The following is a 17,181-nucleotide window of genomic DNA, read 5'->3' on the forward strand; positions in this document are numbered from 1 at the left end:
CTTGCAACAGGATATTGATAACAGGGAAAGCGGGCAAAGGAATGGCAAATGGAATTTAACTCAGACAAGTGCAAGAGTGATGCATTTTGGGAAGTTAAACCAGGGCAAGACATACAGTGAATGGCAGGGCCCTGGGGAGTGTCCTTGAACAGAGAGACCTAGGGGTAAAAGTACATAGTTTCCTAAAAGTGACAACACAGGTAGACAGGATGGTGAAGAAGATGTAGGACATGCTTGCCTTCATCAGCTGAGGCATTGGGAACAAGAGTTGGGACGTCATATTACAGCTGTACAAAATGTAGGTTTGGCCACACTTAAGAGTATTGTGTGCAGTTCTGGTTGCCAAGTTACAGGAAATATTTGAATAAGCTAGAGAGGGAGCAGAAAAGATTCACAAGGACATTGACTGGATTGGAGGGCTTGAGTTATAAGGAGTGATTGGATAGGCTGTGTTTGTTTTCCCTGGAGCAAAGGAAGCTCTGAAGTGACATGATAGAGGTGTATAAAATTATGAGAGGCATAGATAGGGTGGATATTCTGAGTCTATTTCCCATGGTAGGACTGTCTACAATTAGAGGGCATAGGTTTCAGGTGAAAGGGAAGAGGTATAAAGAGGATCTGAGGGGTATATGTGTCACACAACGAGTAGTTTGTATCTGGAATGAGCTGCCAGAGGAGGTGGTGGAGACAGGAACAGCAACAACATTTAAGAGGCATCTGCACAGGTACTTGAATGAGCAAGAAATAGAGGGATATGGAATTAATGCAAGCAAGTGGGATTAGTGTGATGGTCAGCACAGACACAACAGGCTGAAGAACCTGTTTCTATGCTGTACAACTCTATGATTCTATAACATTTGACTGAATTGATCAGAGCAACAACTAATCTGGAATCTGGAACACTGGGAATTCTGCATCCTTGTAAGTTTTTGCAGCAAAAACTAAAAGATGTCTTTCTGATCGATCAAGAGTGCCATTGAAAATAGCCCAACCTAAAGGATCAGGAAAGGACTCTAGTCCTGACTTCTGAAGAATTACATTAATCACACATGATCAATGTTTTGTTGGTTAGAAAGTGGGAGTGATAGAGTGGTGGGGGATTGTTGAGAATTACTCCACAACCCCAGGCTTCCATTCTGTCCAGGCAATATCCCATAACAATTAGCGAACGGATGTCCCTAAGATTCCTTATGGCACAGATATCTACCAAGATCCCTGGACCCACAACTTTTGACAAGGTGAAAGCAGTGGCTCAAGACTGATATATCCTAACACTTACCCAAGAGCATGTGCATGTACAAGAAATCCTTAGTGTGGAAAATATAAGGGAATAAAAAGACTGAAATAAATAGGGATTGGATGTTATTTGCTTATTATTTTTCACTTAATGCCCTGTCACCTTTGTTGATTGTAAGCCACAAGAGAGTGACCCATAGCACTACACTGAATGAGACTATATATTGTTAGAAGTATGGCTCATGCTGATCACTTCCCTTTACGACAGAAAGAGGAATAGATTCCATAGCTGGAACAAAATTCATCGCTGTGAGCAGTTAATTGATACAGGCATTTTGTTTTCGATATTGATCATCCTTTCCACTTTTTGGGTCTGCTGCAATTCAGTTTTGGTTCAGTTACCCATCAGGTCAGAGGTTAGATTTTAGATCGATTTCATTGATACTGTTCCTAAGTGTTTGCAAAAGTATTGGTTCTGTTGAGAAATTCTGAGGTCTAGAAGTTAGATTGCTGGATAATTGCTCAGCCATAGATTGCACCCACTGAAGCTGGGCAATAAACCAAAATCATTTTAATCTCATTTTCTACTGCTCAAATGTAGCCAAACTGGATTTGGCCATGATTAAAAAAACAATTGTTTGTTGCTATAGTACTTATAAAAGGGAGAATTGGCCCATTATTGTGTAGTGGCATTATCATTATCTTCCCATTAGTTCTATGCTATTAATGGTAGTAATTTCAGGCTGAAAATACCATACAGGGAGGGGACATTGCTAAATTGGACTGCCTCCAAAAAACGGGCACCAGGATAGTGCTGCTCAATTAAATTGTGCCCACTGATTGTAATACAGGCAGCTTGCCAGCTTCATGCTGCCTGCTCATTGTGATGATTTCAGTGTCCAACCAGCACTAGCTACACTGCTGATTGGTTATATGCAGAAGCCTGGGGTCCAATACTGTGCTTGCTAGCATTCTGTTGAAAGTTACCCTGCAATGCTTAAAACTAGCTGTACCTTTAACATGGGAGGTGGATTGTGGCTGGAGCAGGCACCAACAGCCACTTGTAAAATTATTTGGCAAAAGGTGAAGACTAGCCTGAAAGAAAATAAGGCCACAGCTTTACATATTCTGCACTGGTGGCCTTGGTGGAGGAAATAGAAAGTAGAGGCCAGGAAATTAAAGCCCTGTAGAAGCAGATACCTTGGAAGTTAATGCCAGGAGCCTAGCCATGTGAGCATGGACACAGTGGTGCAGGAAGTTCAATGACCTCACATAAGTGGTCAAGGTCAGTGAATACATGATCATGTGCTGTACCATATCAAGTGCACTTCCAGCCTCAAACAGCTCAATTCATTCTGCTCCCATTACTTGTCTACCAACAATATTTATCAACTGGAATTCACATCTAATATTTCAATATTCCAATACAGCCTGACACACATAGCACAGCTGTTAGCCTTACACCCCCATGGCTAAATTTACACACACTTGTAGCCACATTGCCCAGATTGGATGATGCAGCTGACACATTTTTCTTTCTCATAGGAGCCAGAAGCAACTGGGGCTACCCAAAGAGGAACAGGTGTGATTGCATGATATAACCTCCATGGAGGTGACAATCCTGGTCTTTTGCAATGTGCATTGCTGTGAGGTGACCAGTGGTGGTACTAATGTCATAAAAAGTCAGTACAGGTGACCTCCATGTTACAGGGGGGGTCTGTGTTTCCCAATAAACAGGCTGCATCATGATTTTCTGCAACATGAAGCCACATCATCTGCACATGCGCCAAGAAACATGGGTTGAAGAAAAATAAATTTTGTGTTGATTTATTTACTTTTTTTAGCACAAAAAATTCCTTGAGCGAATTTTATTTCATATCTCAAATATTTGAATGGTGATTTCTGTAAGGGCAAATCTCTGTAACCTGAAATGCGTAACTGGAGGTTGCCTATATTCTTCTGCCTCTTGCTCACTTCCTCGTCATCCCTCTGGAGTCTTCATCTCACTACTTACAAAAGGGAGAGAAATCAGGGAACTGGAAACTGGTTGATCTCACATGACTGGTAGGGAAAATGCTAGAATCTATTATAAAACGTGATAATGGGATATTTCAAAAATATTAATAAAATTCATTATAGATTTCTGAAAAGGAAATTGTGTTTGACATACTGATTGGAGCGTTTTGAAGATGTAGCTGGGAGAATAGACAAACAAGAACCAGTGTATGTGGGGCATTTGGAATTCAGGTCTTTGATAAAGGTCCACATTAGAGATTACATGTGATTGAGGGTAGTGTACTAGCATTGAATGAAAATTGGAATGCAAATATCTCAGGTGACAGGTAATGACTGGTGGGGTATTACAGGCTAAGTACTTGGACCCAGCTATTCCAATATATATCAATGATTTGGTGAGAAAAACCAAAGGTAATCTTTTTAAGTTGATCAACAACAAAACTGGGTAGGATTGTGAGTTCCGAGACTTCAGAATAATTTAGATAAGGTCGAATGAGTGGGAAAGTAATGCTTCATAATGTGAAGTTATCCACCTTATGGAGGGAAAACAGAAAATCAGGGTATTATTTAAATAGTGATAGGTTGGGAAATGTGATGTACAAAGGAACCTTGATGTCCTTGCACACTAGTCACTTATAAGCAAACATGCAAGTGAAGCAAACACTTAAAAAAAGCAAATGACATATTGGCCTTCAGTGCAAGAGGTTTTAAGTACAGGAGCATGTACGCCTTGCTACAATTACATAGGGCCTCTCTATCTCTCTTTGTGAGATTCTCGGCCTTTCTCCCTCTCTTGCTTTCCCTCTATTATTCTTCCTTTCGCCAGGAGCCATGCAGATGTCTGCAGTATTGGCACTGAACTGGGAGACAGCAGCTGCAGCTGAGTGGAGTTACCCTTCACAGACCTACACTCACTTTCATAACTATTCATTACAAGGATCCAAAAGGATAATTATGTCAAGTCTATTCAACCTTTTGCAAATGTTATCAATTATAGGTGAATGTTGCCAGGAGCAGGCAGAGGGTGCTCCAGACCAGAGGGAACCCACCTCAGTAGAGCAGGTAGGTGCCTCTGGATGAGCAAGAATTCAGAATCTGATGGGTTCTTGGCCAGGTGAGCCTCAAGACAGAAGTACAGCTTGTCCGAGATCTGCTGGGTATGATTTTATTGCATCTTGGGATGTGTTTTCACCTGCTGGGACTCCATCCATAACCAAGCAGGTTCAAATCCAAACACTCTCATATAATGGATCCTTTAGCCATCAGTAGGACATTAAATCAGTGCATTAGGCAGCTGCAAACAATGGCACATAGCACACATATTACTGAGGTGCACAAAGACAAGCAGACATTCGAAAAGAGTCAAAAGGTTTATGCATTGTAGCAAGTTTACATCATCAGCATTTCCTCACAACGTAGCACACTATCCTAAGGGGAGAGCAGCACACTGCCAGGTCTTGTGCCGGCACACATCTTCACCTGTGTGTACTTCAACATACACACATTTAACAGAAACACCACCACTGCATAAATATTCTGATACAATTATCACTCATAGATCACAAAGGAGCAATAGTTAAGAATGCTTGTGGAGCAGAGAGACCTACATTGTGAGAACTCTTACTGTGGCAGCATCATAGCAGTGCAGGCCGAAGCATCTAATCAAGAGCATAAATTTGAATAGTAATAGATGATTTTAGCCTTCTTTGAGAATTCTTATTTTCTGTAAACTGATCCAGTAGTGGAAGTTTACTCTGGGTCATTAGCTTCAGCATGAAATCATCCTTCTAACACAATTAACAAATTTTTCCGTCAAATGAATCTAGAAATCATTATTGTAAAAAAGGTTCATCTTGCAGTACACTGTGAGCAATATTATGTGATATGCTTGGTGATGAGGTATATAACTTACAGCTTTTATTGCTGCAGGGTCACCTAACATGTATTCCTTCCCTTTTCAGTGTTTCACACAGGAGCAGGGAAGGGAGCCCTATGCTGCAGCATGATGTCTCAAGGAACCACAGGAGTCATAGAGCAGGAGGATATGGCAGCACTGGTTATTGTAGAGAGGAAAGCACCTTTGTGCCCACAGCTTAGCAGTATTGATACTGCCATAATGAAGGAATAGATTGGATTACAAGGATGTGTTTCATGAGAGGAGGCACATGGAATGGCTTGCATTCAGGCACGAGGAGGAGAACTGCACTCTCATATCCATAGAGATGGCATCTGTTCAGTGGTGCTGACTTGGGTGGGTCCAATGGATTCCATGGTGGGAAAGCGTACAGGATGAAGTTCTGGCCTTTTGGGTCAGCACTCTGAAATGCTTGAATACCAAATAGCCTGTCAATCCAGCTCCAAGAAATGACTGGTAGCATGGGAGACTCCATACCTACATAATCTCCTGAACTGTGCAGAGCCAGGAAAGGTCTCAGCATTTGTTGAAGCACAATCCCAGTCTTCCAGAACTGTGGTAGCCCTGAACCAGCAGTATGCTGACTCCTAGGGGCAGCAGACTGCTGCCCAGCAGACATTGGTGCTGCTGCAGTGGAGGACACAGTCATGTTTCAAGGTTTATTTACTGTCCTTGGCAGGTGTCGAGAGACGATGAAATCCATTGTGCAACCTGACAAGACACCAAATGCACACACTGTTGTTTACCTGGCCTGTGTGAGTCCAATTGACAGTATGGAAACCAAGACTCCTGTCCTCTCTCGCAATGTCACCATCTTCTTCTGTGGCCTCTGGCTCTCCCACACTGTCCTCACCAGTGCATCTAAGCCTGCTTCCTCAAACTACAGGCATACCAGTGGCGGGTAGGTTTTGGTTCACTGTTTCAACAAGTTTCCTTTGCAATCAAATATATTGTTCCATTAAAGTTCTTGTTAATACATTGGTGCATTTCATTCTGAGTGAAACAATTTAACTTAACTGTCTGTATATTTTGTTCTTGCTTTCTATCCTCGGTTCCTTACTCTTGCATAACCAAAGTAAATCAGCCAACTAAATTGGATTGTTTGTGCAGCTATCCACTTTTAAGTCCAAGATGAATGCCTATATAACTGGAGACAAGTTACACTATCTTGTCATGTGCAACAATATAATTTCCCATTCTCTTTGATGCTTGATCATTCTTCATTTAACCTTCACACTATAATTCAAAGGAAAAGACCACAAACCTAGATACATGAGGGCACCCCAGGGTGCTATCACTTGAGGTCACATGGAGCTGCCTCACCTATTTTTTTGGAGTCAGGCATCAGACAGCAATCAATCGGAGTCAGCAGCAGCTCCCTTATAGCATGACAACTTAATGAACTCATGCAGCTGGATCAATGGCTTATAGTGGTGACAATATAGAGGGAGATTTCCTCAAAAATTCTACAGTAGTATAGAGTGACAAGTCCAATTTCAGAGGCAGAATCAGTAGCCACTGATCTAAGATGCCTTTGGAAATGTGAGGATAATCACAGTATTACAATGGCACCACTAGATGCCAAACATCAGGAATTTCTCAAGTCCATACTTCTCAAGCTCCCATGCTTCATGCCTTGCTATTTGAAAATATCTGTCATATCAAAAGTTATTGTTGGAAGAAGAATCTTTAGAAAGATTGAGATAGATAATTCTGCTTGAAGCATATTGTTGCACAGCTCCAATGTTTTGTTTCCATTGCAGAAATTTTGAGGGAGCAGTAAAAGCTGAGTGTGGCTGTCAAAGTATGTTTTCTTAGTTCATATGCAGAGTGATAGAAGATTGGCTACAATTTTAAATAAGGCCAAGAGGCTCATGAGTGCACTTCTTGATCAAGCTGCTGCTCGGCATTCCATTGAATCAAGACGAGATTATTAAGTGCCCTTATCACCTCAGTGAGTAGCTCTGCTACCTTGCATTGTTTTGATCCTAAATATCCATTAGTGTACTTGACTGCAAGCATTATTAAGTAAGGCATTTGAGAAGAACCAGTAAGGTTTGTAAATGTGCAGAGCTGCTTGCCCTGAATCCAGTGTCTGAAATTAATACAGTAGATGACAGACTTGGAAAATGAAGCGGTGTATGAACAATAAGGAATAAGTTATGCTTTCTTTCCCCCCCCCCCCCCATAGTTTCATGGTCAATTGGACTTGCTCCATTTAGGTCTTTGTTTCTGAGTTAGAACTTGTTGCAATGAGTAGCTGAAGCCGAGAACTAAATTGGAAGATTCAGCCTAATTTTTATGGAAAGTTTGCTTCCTTTTTAAGCCAAGTCACATCCTGGAAATCATTCTAAGATGCAGCATGGCTGCATTTTAAATTTGGAAGTAATTGATTATATCACTCTGACTGAAGACTATTCCTGCAATGCTGTAGTGGCGTTAGTGCCCCTGCAAATGCATGAGTGTTTTGAGAATGAGTGTATAGGAAGGAGTGGATGTTACGAGGTTTTGAGAATCTTTCCAGGATTGAATGCTATTTCACAGCACACACAGAAAAGCATAATCTTTGGGAAAGCCTGACACAAGCTTCCTGAGGGTGTGGGCTGAATGCCCTTCTTGCTCTTTCCCTTCTTACTCATGCTGTAGATTCTTGTGACCATCGTTATTTGTACCTGCTGCCTTAGTTGCTGGTCTTCCATTGTTCAAATATGGCAGGAAATAGCTAACCATCTAATGGCCAAATGAGGTAGAGAACAGCAGAACAGTACAAAGAATAGCAGCCTGGCCATTGCATACTTCTGAGTTCCATCAGAATGGAATGAACAGGGACATCTCACATGAGTAGCTCTAAAGTGATCTCTACTAAACTGCTGGTGTGACATAGGTTTTTTTGATGTTGTTTATCTGGGGTCTTTGGAATTGTGAGCAAATTGATCCCCCATTTGAGCAGGGGATTGTCTTTGTCCATCAAGGTCCACTCTTCAAGGTAGCATGCCCTTGAAAAATGAGAGGTAGGGGTGACTAGCTAAGAATGAACGTGTTGATGTGAATATAATCTCTTTCTGTTAACGAATACTTGTATGTTGAGAATGGGAGCTGTAATGGCCACAAGTGCATTCTATGAGTGGCTGCATTGCTGAGCCGGTCTGCTTCAGTTGGAGAATAGATGAAGTCCGGTCTTGTGAAGCAGAGAGCACCAGTGACCTCTCTAGTGCAGCAGTGAACAGCAAGCTGTAGTAAATGGCATAATCAGCAGCTGTAGGCTGCAGTGAGCCTGAGCAAGAGAATTGAAAGAGAAGGTGGTCTTTACTTTGTGAGAACAGTTCAGACACATGCATGAGCTTATGCTTGAGCTTTAAGAGGTAATAGATGTGAGTAAAGATTAACCCATCCAACCATAGCTTGCATAGGCATTGGTCCTCCAACTATGGAAAACATTGTGACTTCCTGAAAAGCCCGTGTGGATAAGGGGCTGTGTGTAGAGTTCACATGAGATGGTTCCTGTGGGTGCTGTGTCATCTGTGATAAGTGCTAAGTCTAGACAAAGGAACACCGGAAGGCAGTTTTGGTTGCAACAAAGTGTTGAGAATGAACATAAGAGTCAATGTTCAATGTGAGCAATTTTTTGATGCGTGCGAAGTAAATTGTGAGCATGTAAAATACTGTGCAGCCACCTCACTAACATGGCAGGTTTACTGTGATTGATTCTTTACATAATGGTTTTGAGCCTTAAGCATTAGTAAACTGGTTCTTCTGTGTAGTTTTTCAGACCAATGAGGTTAAAAATTCTGTTGATGACAAAATTTGTGTGTTGTACATGTGCTATGTTTAATGAAGGAAAAGCAATGCATCCATAAGTGAGCAGACTATGTTAGTGACAGGTGCTAAGATATCCAGAAACAGGCACAAAATTGCTTGGCTCCAAGTTAATGTGGTTTTCAACCATGCATTGTTCTTTTTTTCTTCTGGTGTTGTGCAAATGGATTTTTAGCCCATGATCTCCAGTGATTTACAGTCAGTATCCTTGAATCTTTAAATCAGGGAGTCAAAAACATGAAGCAGAAATCAAAGAGAAAGCCACTCTCCAATATGTAGAATAAGACAGCTTGGTGGTTTATTCATCATCCTCTGTGCAGATATACTCCACAGTAGTTATCGATTTATATGTCAATCCTAGCTCTCCGTATATAATTTTTTTATAGCTGTTGAACTTATAACTCACCGTTTTCAAAGGCAAATATCATCATGGAACTTGGTCTGGACTGTGTTTGCTTTTCTGTCGCACAATGCTTCAGATGTTACATATGTAATATTGAAATATGGAGGTGAAGGAAACCTGCTTATTTCAAGAATAATATGCTTTCCAGCACCACCTGCTATGAATAGACTGAAGTTTCACAGTGCAAGTTAGTTATCTTCAGAAGAAGTGAGGTTTCTGCACTTATGTTACAGACATCTACTCTTCACCCTGTCAATCACATATACAAAACCCAGGGTAAAGAACAGAAGAGAATGTATGCTTCTGAAATTCATCTTTGTTAACAAACCTTAAACAATATCACAATGAGGGGAGTTCTTAAAACATGTTGAATCATTTACACTAATAATGGGACCATATGTTTCATTCTTCTATAAACGAGTGGTTAAGTGTATCAACTACCAGTGAAATAATAGCACAAATTATACACTAAGCAAATAACATTTGCTTATATATTTAGAAAGACTCAAGTTTGGAGAGGTGTTGAGGCTGGAAAACAATCATTGCCAATGCTACAACATCAACATACTCAAGTAGGTCAAATATTATTTCTCAATTCATAATAATTCATGGAATCATAAATTTACAGCAGGTTTCACCCATCATGTCCATGTAAGCCAGAAAAAGCCATTTAGACTAATCCCACTTCCATCCTCAGCATGTAGCTCTGTTTGTTGTCCATTGCAAGCCCTTATCCAAGTACTTTTTAAACGTGATGAGGATTTCTGCCACATTCCTTCTCATTGCTGCATCATTCTTGCAACCATTGAAAATTGACATTACATTCCAGTTAAAAACAAATCTTGTTTTTTTAATGTTGTTAATGAATTATGCCTTTTTCTTTTCTTGCATTCCTTGTTAAATGTCAGCCTTAAAACTATACATCCTACCTATTTTCCTGTTGTTACCTATTGATTTCAAGTCCCAGACAAGGTGGCACCGTCCTCATGTTACAAAGGTCCTTCATCAGACAGAAGGTTTTTTCCATTTGTAGTTCTTGCAGGATGATGGGCACACACACCATCCAGCTGGAATGAAGCCCACTGCAGTGAGACTGCCAACAAGTCCTAAGAGGAGTTTTACTGCTGTTTTTTTAATCGAGCTCAGTGCTGGCTTTTCTTTCTCACTTGATCTAATGTTTAAGTGAAATGTTATGACCTTGAATTCTATCACCCAAGATTCCACAGATAATAAATAAATCAAATAGATGAACTATTTTCAGCAGTGAGAATGGTGGAAGGTCTTCCAAGAAAGTTGGAAAGACTTTGTTTTTGATATACAAGAACTGGATGCTATCAACATTGGGTTAGAAATTGGCACACAGACATCTTCAATGCATTTTTTTGGAAATGTCTCAATCTGATATCCCTTAGAGATTGTAATTTATAGCAGGTAATAAAGCTGTGGATATTAATATCAATCCATTCAACTCTGTTTTAAACTCCAGTAAAAGATTCTGAATAAAACAATATCTGCATTCAAATGAGGTCCTAGGCCACGTTGGTTGTGTTGGAATTGCATTGTCTAGCTGTGCAGATAACAGTAGTGCTAAATGGTATTGGGTTCACCTGTTCATCAACAGAGACAACATATTCCCTCAGGTTTAAAATAAGAAAGAGAAATGAGTTTAGACACGAATGTCTAATTTGGTTCATGTCGGGAATAAACTATTAGAGCATGACAAATAGTTATTCTTTGATCATAGTACACTGACAGGGGCACAAAATTGCTTCACATATATCTTGTAGTTTTGATTCATTCTCTAATATAATTCTTCACCCTTCACTGGAGAGAATAGTCACTTTTAAAGGGTAACACTGTCAATCACAGTCTTGTTTATCTTCTTGGTTTATCATTCCTAAATTACTCCTGGCATGCCCTGTATACCAGTAACAGTCAAATTGGTCATTGCTGTTCTGATTAAAAATGAGTATTATCCCACACCTTCTGAGATAATATATTCTACTATTTCAAAAGCAACTGTTCCCATATTCACGGTATATAAAGCTCAGAAGTGATTTCAAATGGCTTTCCACAATATAAACTATCATGATTGCCAATGCAATATGCTGACAGGCTGGAAAAGAAACTCCAGACTTTAATATTTACTCCTTGGTTTAGATACACACTATATCCAAGTTGTTACATCAGACAAGCAATCCACCTCCATACCTCTTTGCCCTATGCTTGCGAACAAGTACATTGGTAGGTCTCCAGGCTCTAGCCTTGTTTTAGAATTTATACCTTAGTTTTAGACAGACATTATTTTTAAGTGATTAACTCTGACAAGCAATTTATCTCCTACCTCTTTACCCCTATGCTTGCTGGCTTCATGTTAAGTAATAATCAATTCTAAAAATCTATTACATATTTTTGCCACACATATCGTTGCACCCAGCCCTTGGCATTGACTCTTCCTTACTCTATATTCTCCTCCAGTCCTACAATTTTAAAATGTATGTCCTCTTGTTTATACTTGAATTTAATGGCCCCAACATTGGGGATTGTCTTCAGTCACCTGGATCTAAGTTCTGGAATTTTCTTCCAAATTAACCTGCCTCTTTACCTTTCTTTTTTCTTTTAAGATGTTCTTTCAAACCATTTGCTTTAACCATACTTTTGGTCCTCTGACTAATATCCCCTTTCATGGCTCAGCATTAATTTTTGTGGATGGAGCCCCAAGAAAAACCTTGGAATGTTTTGCACACTAATAAAGACACTAATAGTTTTAAGTAGCTTGCTTTGTGGGATGAGATCTTGATTGTTTCACTCTCCAAATTTTATTTCCATGCATATGACATTCTTTGCCTCTGACCAATAACTTAACCCCAAGTTGTAGAACTTAAGCATATGTGGTATTTCAAGTGTGAATGCTTCAGCTCATACTTCACTGCCAGAATTTTAATTCATGCTACCTTATGAAATACATTTTATTACAAAATATAACAAACAATGTATCGACTTCAATATTTATGGATTGATCTTCTCTGGCTCCTTTTGAGAAAAGCTTAAAATACTAATTGTTTTGTACAGAGATAATGTACTGAAACAGATAACAAGATGTAATCAGAACTAGAGTCTGGTTGCCTGACCCCAGCCCAATGCACCTTGCTGGTATGTACTAGGTTCAGGCCAGGTTGAGTTATATTTTGAGTTGGGGTAGGCTCAGTTTGTGCTGTGCTATTGCTTCTAAGTTCTTTGTCCAAGTCAGGGTGATTTGCTCAGTATTACTGCATATGTACTCTGTGTTAATCAATATTTGGTACTTCATGCTCAAACAAATCAATAGTATGTTTAAGTTTGTTACATTTACCATGATGGTTGGGTTGGGTACAGAAGAAATTGTAAGTGTTCAGGCTTGGGTCAGGTTCAGATTGGCCATGATCAGTAAGGTTCAGGTCAGGTTTTAATTTCATACCTAAGCAAACCTCTAATTGGAACTCTTAAAACGTTTTTTTTTAAGTTCTAACCCTTTAATCTGTCCAAATATTAAGCAGAGATTTCGATCTTACCAGACTCAATAAGTGGACCTGATGGCAAGGTAATATTTTTAATTTTGTATGCATTGGGGGGGGGGGGTTAAACACAATCCAAATAACTGTCCCCAAATGTCTGATTATTTCTTAAAAAAAGGTAAACAGTTTATAAATTCAATCTTACCTGGGGTCATGGAAGTACTGGTTGATCTAGTATGTGTTGCTATGGCAGCGAACCTGCTGCTGCTTTTGGGAAATGAGAGACTGAGGGAAAAGCAGGAAACCCACTGCTAGATTTGCTTTCATACTGTATACATTCACTATTTCTGCAGTTTATTTTTCTGACCCCTTCCTCTCTATTTTCCCGATTTTTGATACGTATCTTTCTTCTAAATGTACTGCTGCTTTATTATGAATTGTTTGCTGCATTAAACCTTTGCTTCCCCAACACAGGACCACCAGGAAATTACATAAGGAAGAGTACTTTTCAAAGTGAAGGGCATCTAGTTCAAAATCAGTTATACCTTCCCAGTAGTTCAGTGGTTGGACCAACTATGAACACATTTTCCTTACTTAGGCCTGTTGGAAGTCCCATATTTTCTATTTCTAACTCACAAAACTATGCCCAATTGAAAGGAAGATTCTATTTATCAGCTAAGACAGGATAAAGACTGGGAAATATTTTCAACAACTAGTTATCAAAAAACCTAACTGCAGAAGAAAGAAAAACATTCAAAATTACAGCATCACTCTGCTGTGCTGAATTTATGGTGCTGTCAAAATTCAGAGTATCTTACAATTATAAAGATGTTATTGATGCACCTCCCTTTTAATATGGTCTGTTAGAATAGTCAGATGGAGAGAATATCCCATTTTAGTTCCGTCACTGGCCCAGTCATTACTGATCAAGCTGTTGTTATGAAAAACATCTTAAATCTTTGGGGGTACACCAATACAAAACCAACAGGGGCCAACAGGGGTGGTTGAAAATTCACCAAAGTCCAAATATTAAAGTAATATAATGAAACTCAGAAATAAACAATTTTCAATAAAATTGCTCTTAGAGATTTTTCCCCCACCTTTAAAAATGTTGCCTACTTCACTCTGCACAGATGTCAGAGTCAGTTGTACATTTGCCAAGAGTTTTATCTCTAGAAATGTCATTGGCTATGACCCTAAGCTCTGGAAGTCTCTAACCCTCTGGACCTCTCTATCCATCTCTCCTCCTATAAATTTATTCCTGTGACCACCTGCTCTTATCACCTCATGTGGCTTACTTCGTTTGTTATTGCACGTCTTACTATGGATACATGATGCAAGTGGTCACTGTTGTTAGGCAAAGATGAAGGATTCAAGATCACCTCCCTGTTGTTTCTAAGAGGGCTGCACAGGGAAAGCTTCCTGGTCACATACAATTAGAATTTTTTAATGTAGCAGCCCATGTAAACTCAATGTTTATAGTACCTAGGAGGTTGTATAAGACAAATAATTGCTGGAACTACAGTGAACTGGTGGACCTTTCTATTCTGTATTTCAGAACCAAACCCAATCTTTAGATAAGCTTGCATAGTTTGGAGTTTAATTTGTTGCCTCTCTGTATAAAACTGAATGACATGTTTCAACCCGAATGCACTTTTCATTTCAGTTAACAATGGCTTGTTAGAAATAATTTTCTAACAAAAGCTGTGAAATTTTTGATGGACATATGAAAGAGCACAATATAGGTATGTAAGGCCATCCTGCACTTCTGTGCATGTGGGTTCTATTAGCTTTTTGCCTATCAGTTTTAAAAAATAAATTTTCCCTTTACAATTGCATATGCTGCCCTTAGCTCAGACATCCACCCATGAGCAGCATTAATCTAAGACTCATTCACTTGAGCATTACATTTCCATTTACTCAATCACTTCAACCAGAGATTATCATTAACAAAGGAAGGCATTTGCTGGACTATAAATTAAAATCACTGTAATTCACAATTTTAAAAATTCTTTTGTTGCATACTTATTGTGTTAACCAGAATTATGGTTGCTGAATAATCTAATATTTTGTTTACTTTTGATAGATGAAATTTTATCTAACATTATTAGTTTTACAGAAAATAATACAGAAAATTTTACATACTATCTCTAACAATGAACAGATGCAATGTCTGGGAGAAAGGAATTGATGCATATTTTATGTAAAATCCGAGTTTTCTGTACATTTTCCTGGTAACTATTTCAGTAAGTTAAAAAGTTCCACCTTGTTAATTAGATGCAAGAAGGAAATTAGCAGCGTAAAAATATTTGTTTCAGCTGCTGAACAAGTAGTTGCTTGTCAATATGTAGTCAATATCTTCAACTGTGGCTGTCTAATGTAAATCTAAGGACCTTTTTACTGAACAGCATACTGATAGGTATATTCTAATTTGCTGCAGTGTTTTATCCAATACTTTCTACATTTTTCTTTGGCACTGCAGCATGGGGCACTCTAGCAAGGAAAGAGCAGATCAACATGATTAAATATTAGTGGGCCAGAATTAGAGTGGTGGTCACCACACTATAGCACACAAGGGATGTTATATCAATACAGAGGATGAAGAGGAGATTTACTCAAATACTGCCAGAGCTGGAGAATTTTAGTTATGAGTAAAGACTGGCTTAGTCCCTTTCCTCATATATTTCCTTCAGAACAGAAGATAGCTTGTATAGTTATGAAGACAGTAGAATAGATTGTTGAGGAGATACTTTTCCATGAGGAAAAGGGTGGGTTCTGGAATTCACTGCCATAACAGTAGTGGAGTCAGAAACACTTGTCATATTTTCAGAGTACTTGAATGAGTTCTTGGTCTGGTTGGTACAAGGCCACAGACAAGAGATGAGATTTGGAATAGCAAATTTTCACTGTACTCAATGGACTGAATGGCCTCAATCTGCCCCATAAATTACAATGATTCTACATCCATCATAATTCAATGACTGTAAGAGATCCAAGAGCTAACAGTCTCAATGATGTCCACTTATTTCCATTATTATATTCCAGACATCAAAATTAGATTATCTCAAGGCCAATTCATCTTCCTATTTCCTTGCAAGTGTCCTTTGTGCAGATTCTGTACCTTTCATGATTAAAACTGCTCTGCTTTATTATCATATGAAGCTAATATCTTTGCACTGATGAGATTCCTGGAGTGTGCAGAAGCCAATTGCTTCTGAAGTCTGATAATTTGTCAAGGATTTCACTTATTTGGCTCTCACACTAATTCATATTCCACTGTATCAAAAACAATGCAAAAGAAGAATGTTGGCCAGGCAGAATCTGTTGAGAGCGAGATAGAGAGAATGAAAGAGACAGAACAAGACAGAGGGAGACAGAGAAATTGAGAAAGATGTCAATCCTTCACCAGAATTGAACAATGATTGAAAGTCACTGCCTGGACGTGCTGGGTGTTTTAAATATTTTCTGCTTTTGTTTTCAATTTCACATAATCTGCAGTGTTTTGCTTTTGTTAAAAAGTGTTATTTTGTACAACAGGAAATATTTTAATAAGTGTTGACATGTTACAAACAAATATGTATTCCTTTACATAGTTCCATGAAACCCAAAAATTCACCTTGGGATCAACTAAAATTAAGCATGACAATTTATAAAAGCGCATGAACAGTGAGACACTAGCCAGGATCAAAGGAGTTACAGTACTGCTGAAATGGTGAACAAGATGACCAACAGAGGTTGTAGGTGGGAGGCAGGGAAAAAATTGAGACAAACCTTATGAATGAGATAGATATAATTTTTCCAAGAGCATATAGCAAAAGTAGGATGGTTGAGGCAGGTGCAGTAATCAAAATAAAATGATGAATGATTAGAGAGAGGCCTATCATGATAGAGGCCTCAGAGGTCTCCAATGTCACCAAAACCAAAAAAAATCTGTAAGCTAGAAATCTGAAATAAAACAGAAAATTCTGGGGATATCAGAAGAGTCATTTCTTTTCTGCAGATGCTACGTGACTACTGACTATTTGCAGCATTTTCTGTTTTTATTTCAATAATATGATGAACTTGTGTTTAGGTGCAGAATTGGACATGTAGAGCAAGATTGAGGAGGCTAAGGCAGTTAATATAAGTAGAGACTAAAGCCATTAAGGGGAAAGGAGTTGCTCAGTTCAGAAACTGAGACAGGTAGCAGAAAGTAACCTGGTTGCTGAGAGCTAAGCAAGGAGGATTTGAAAGGTGGGGTGGGACGGGTGGTAAAAGGTGATCTATTTGACCTTAGGTAGGATGAAATTAGCGTCATGTCA

This window comes from Pristis pectinata, chromosome 8, assembly GCF_009764475.1.
Source record: "Pristis pectinata isolate sPriPec2 chromosome 8, sPriPec2.1.pri, whole genome shotgun sequence".
In the NCBI taxonomy this organism is placed as follows: domain Eukaryota; kingdom Metazoa; phylum Chordata; class Chondrichthyes; order Rhinopristiformes; family Pristidae; genus Pristis; species Pristis pectinata.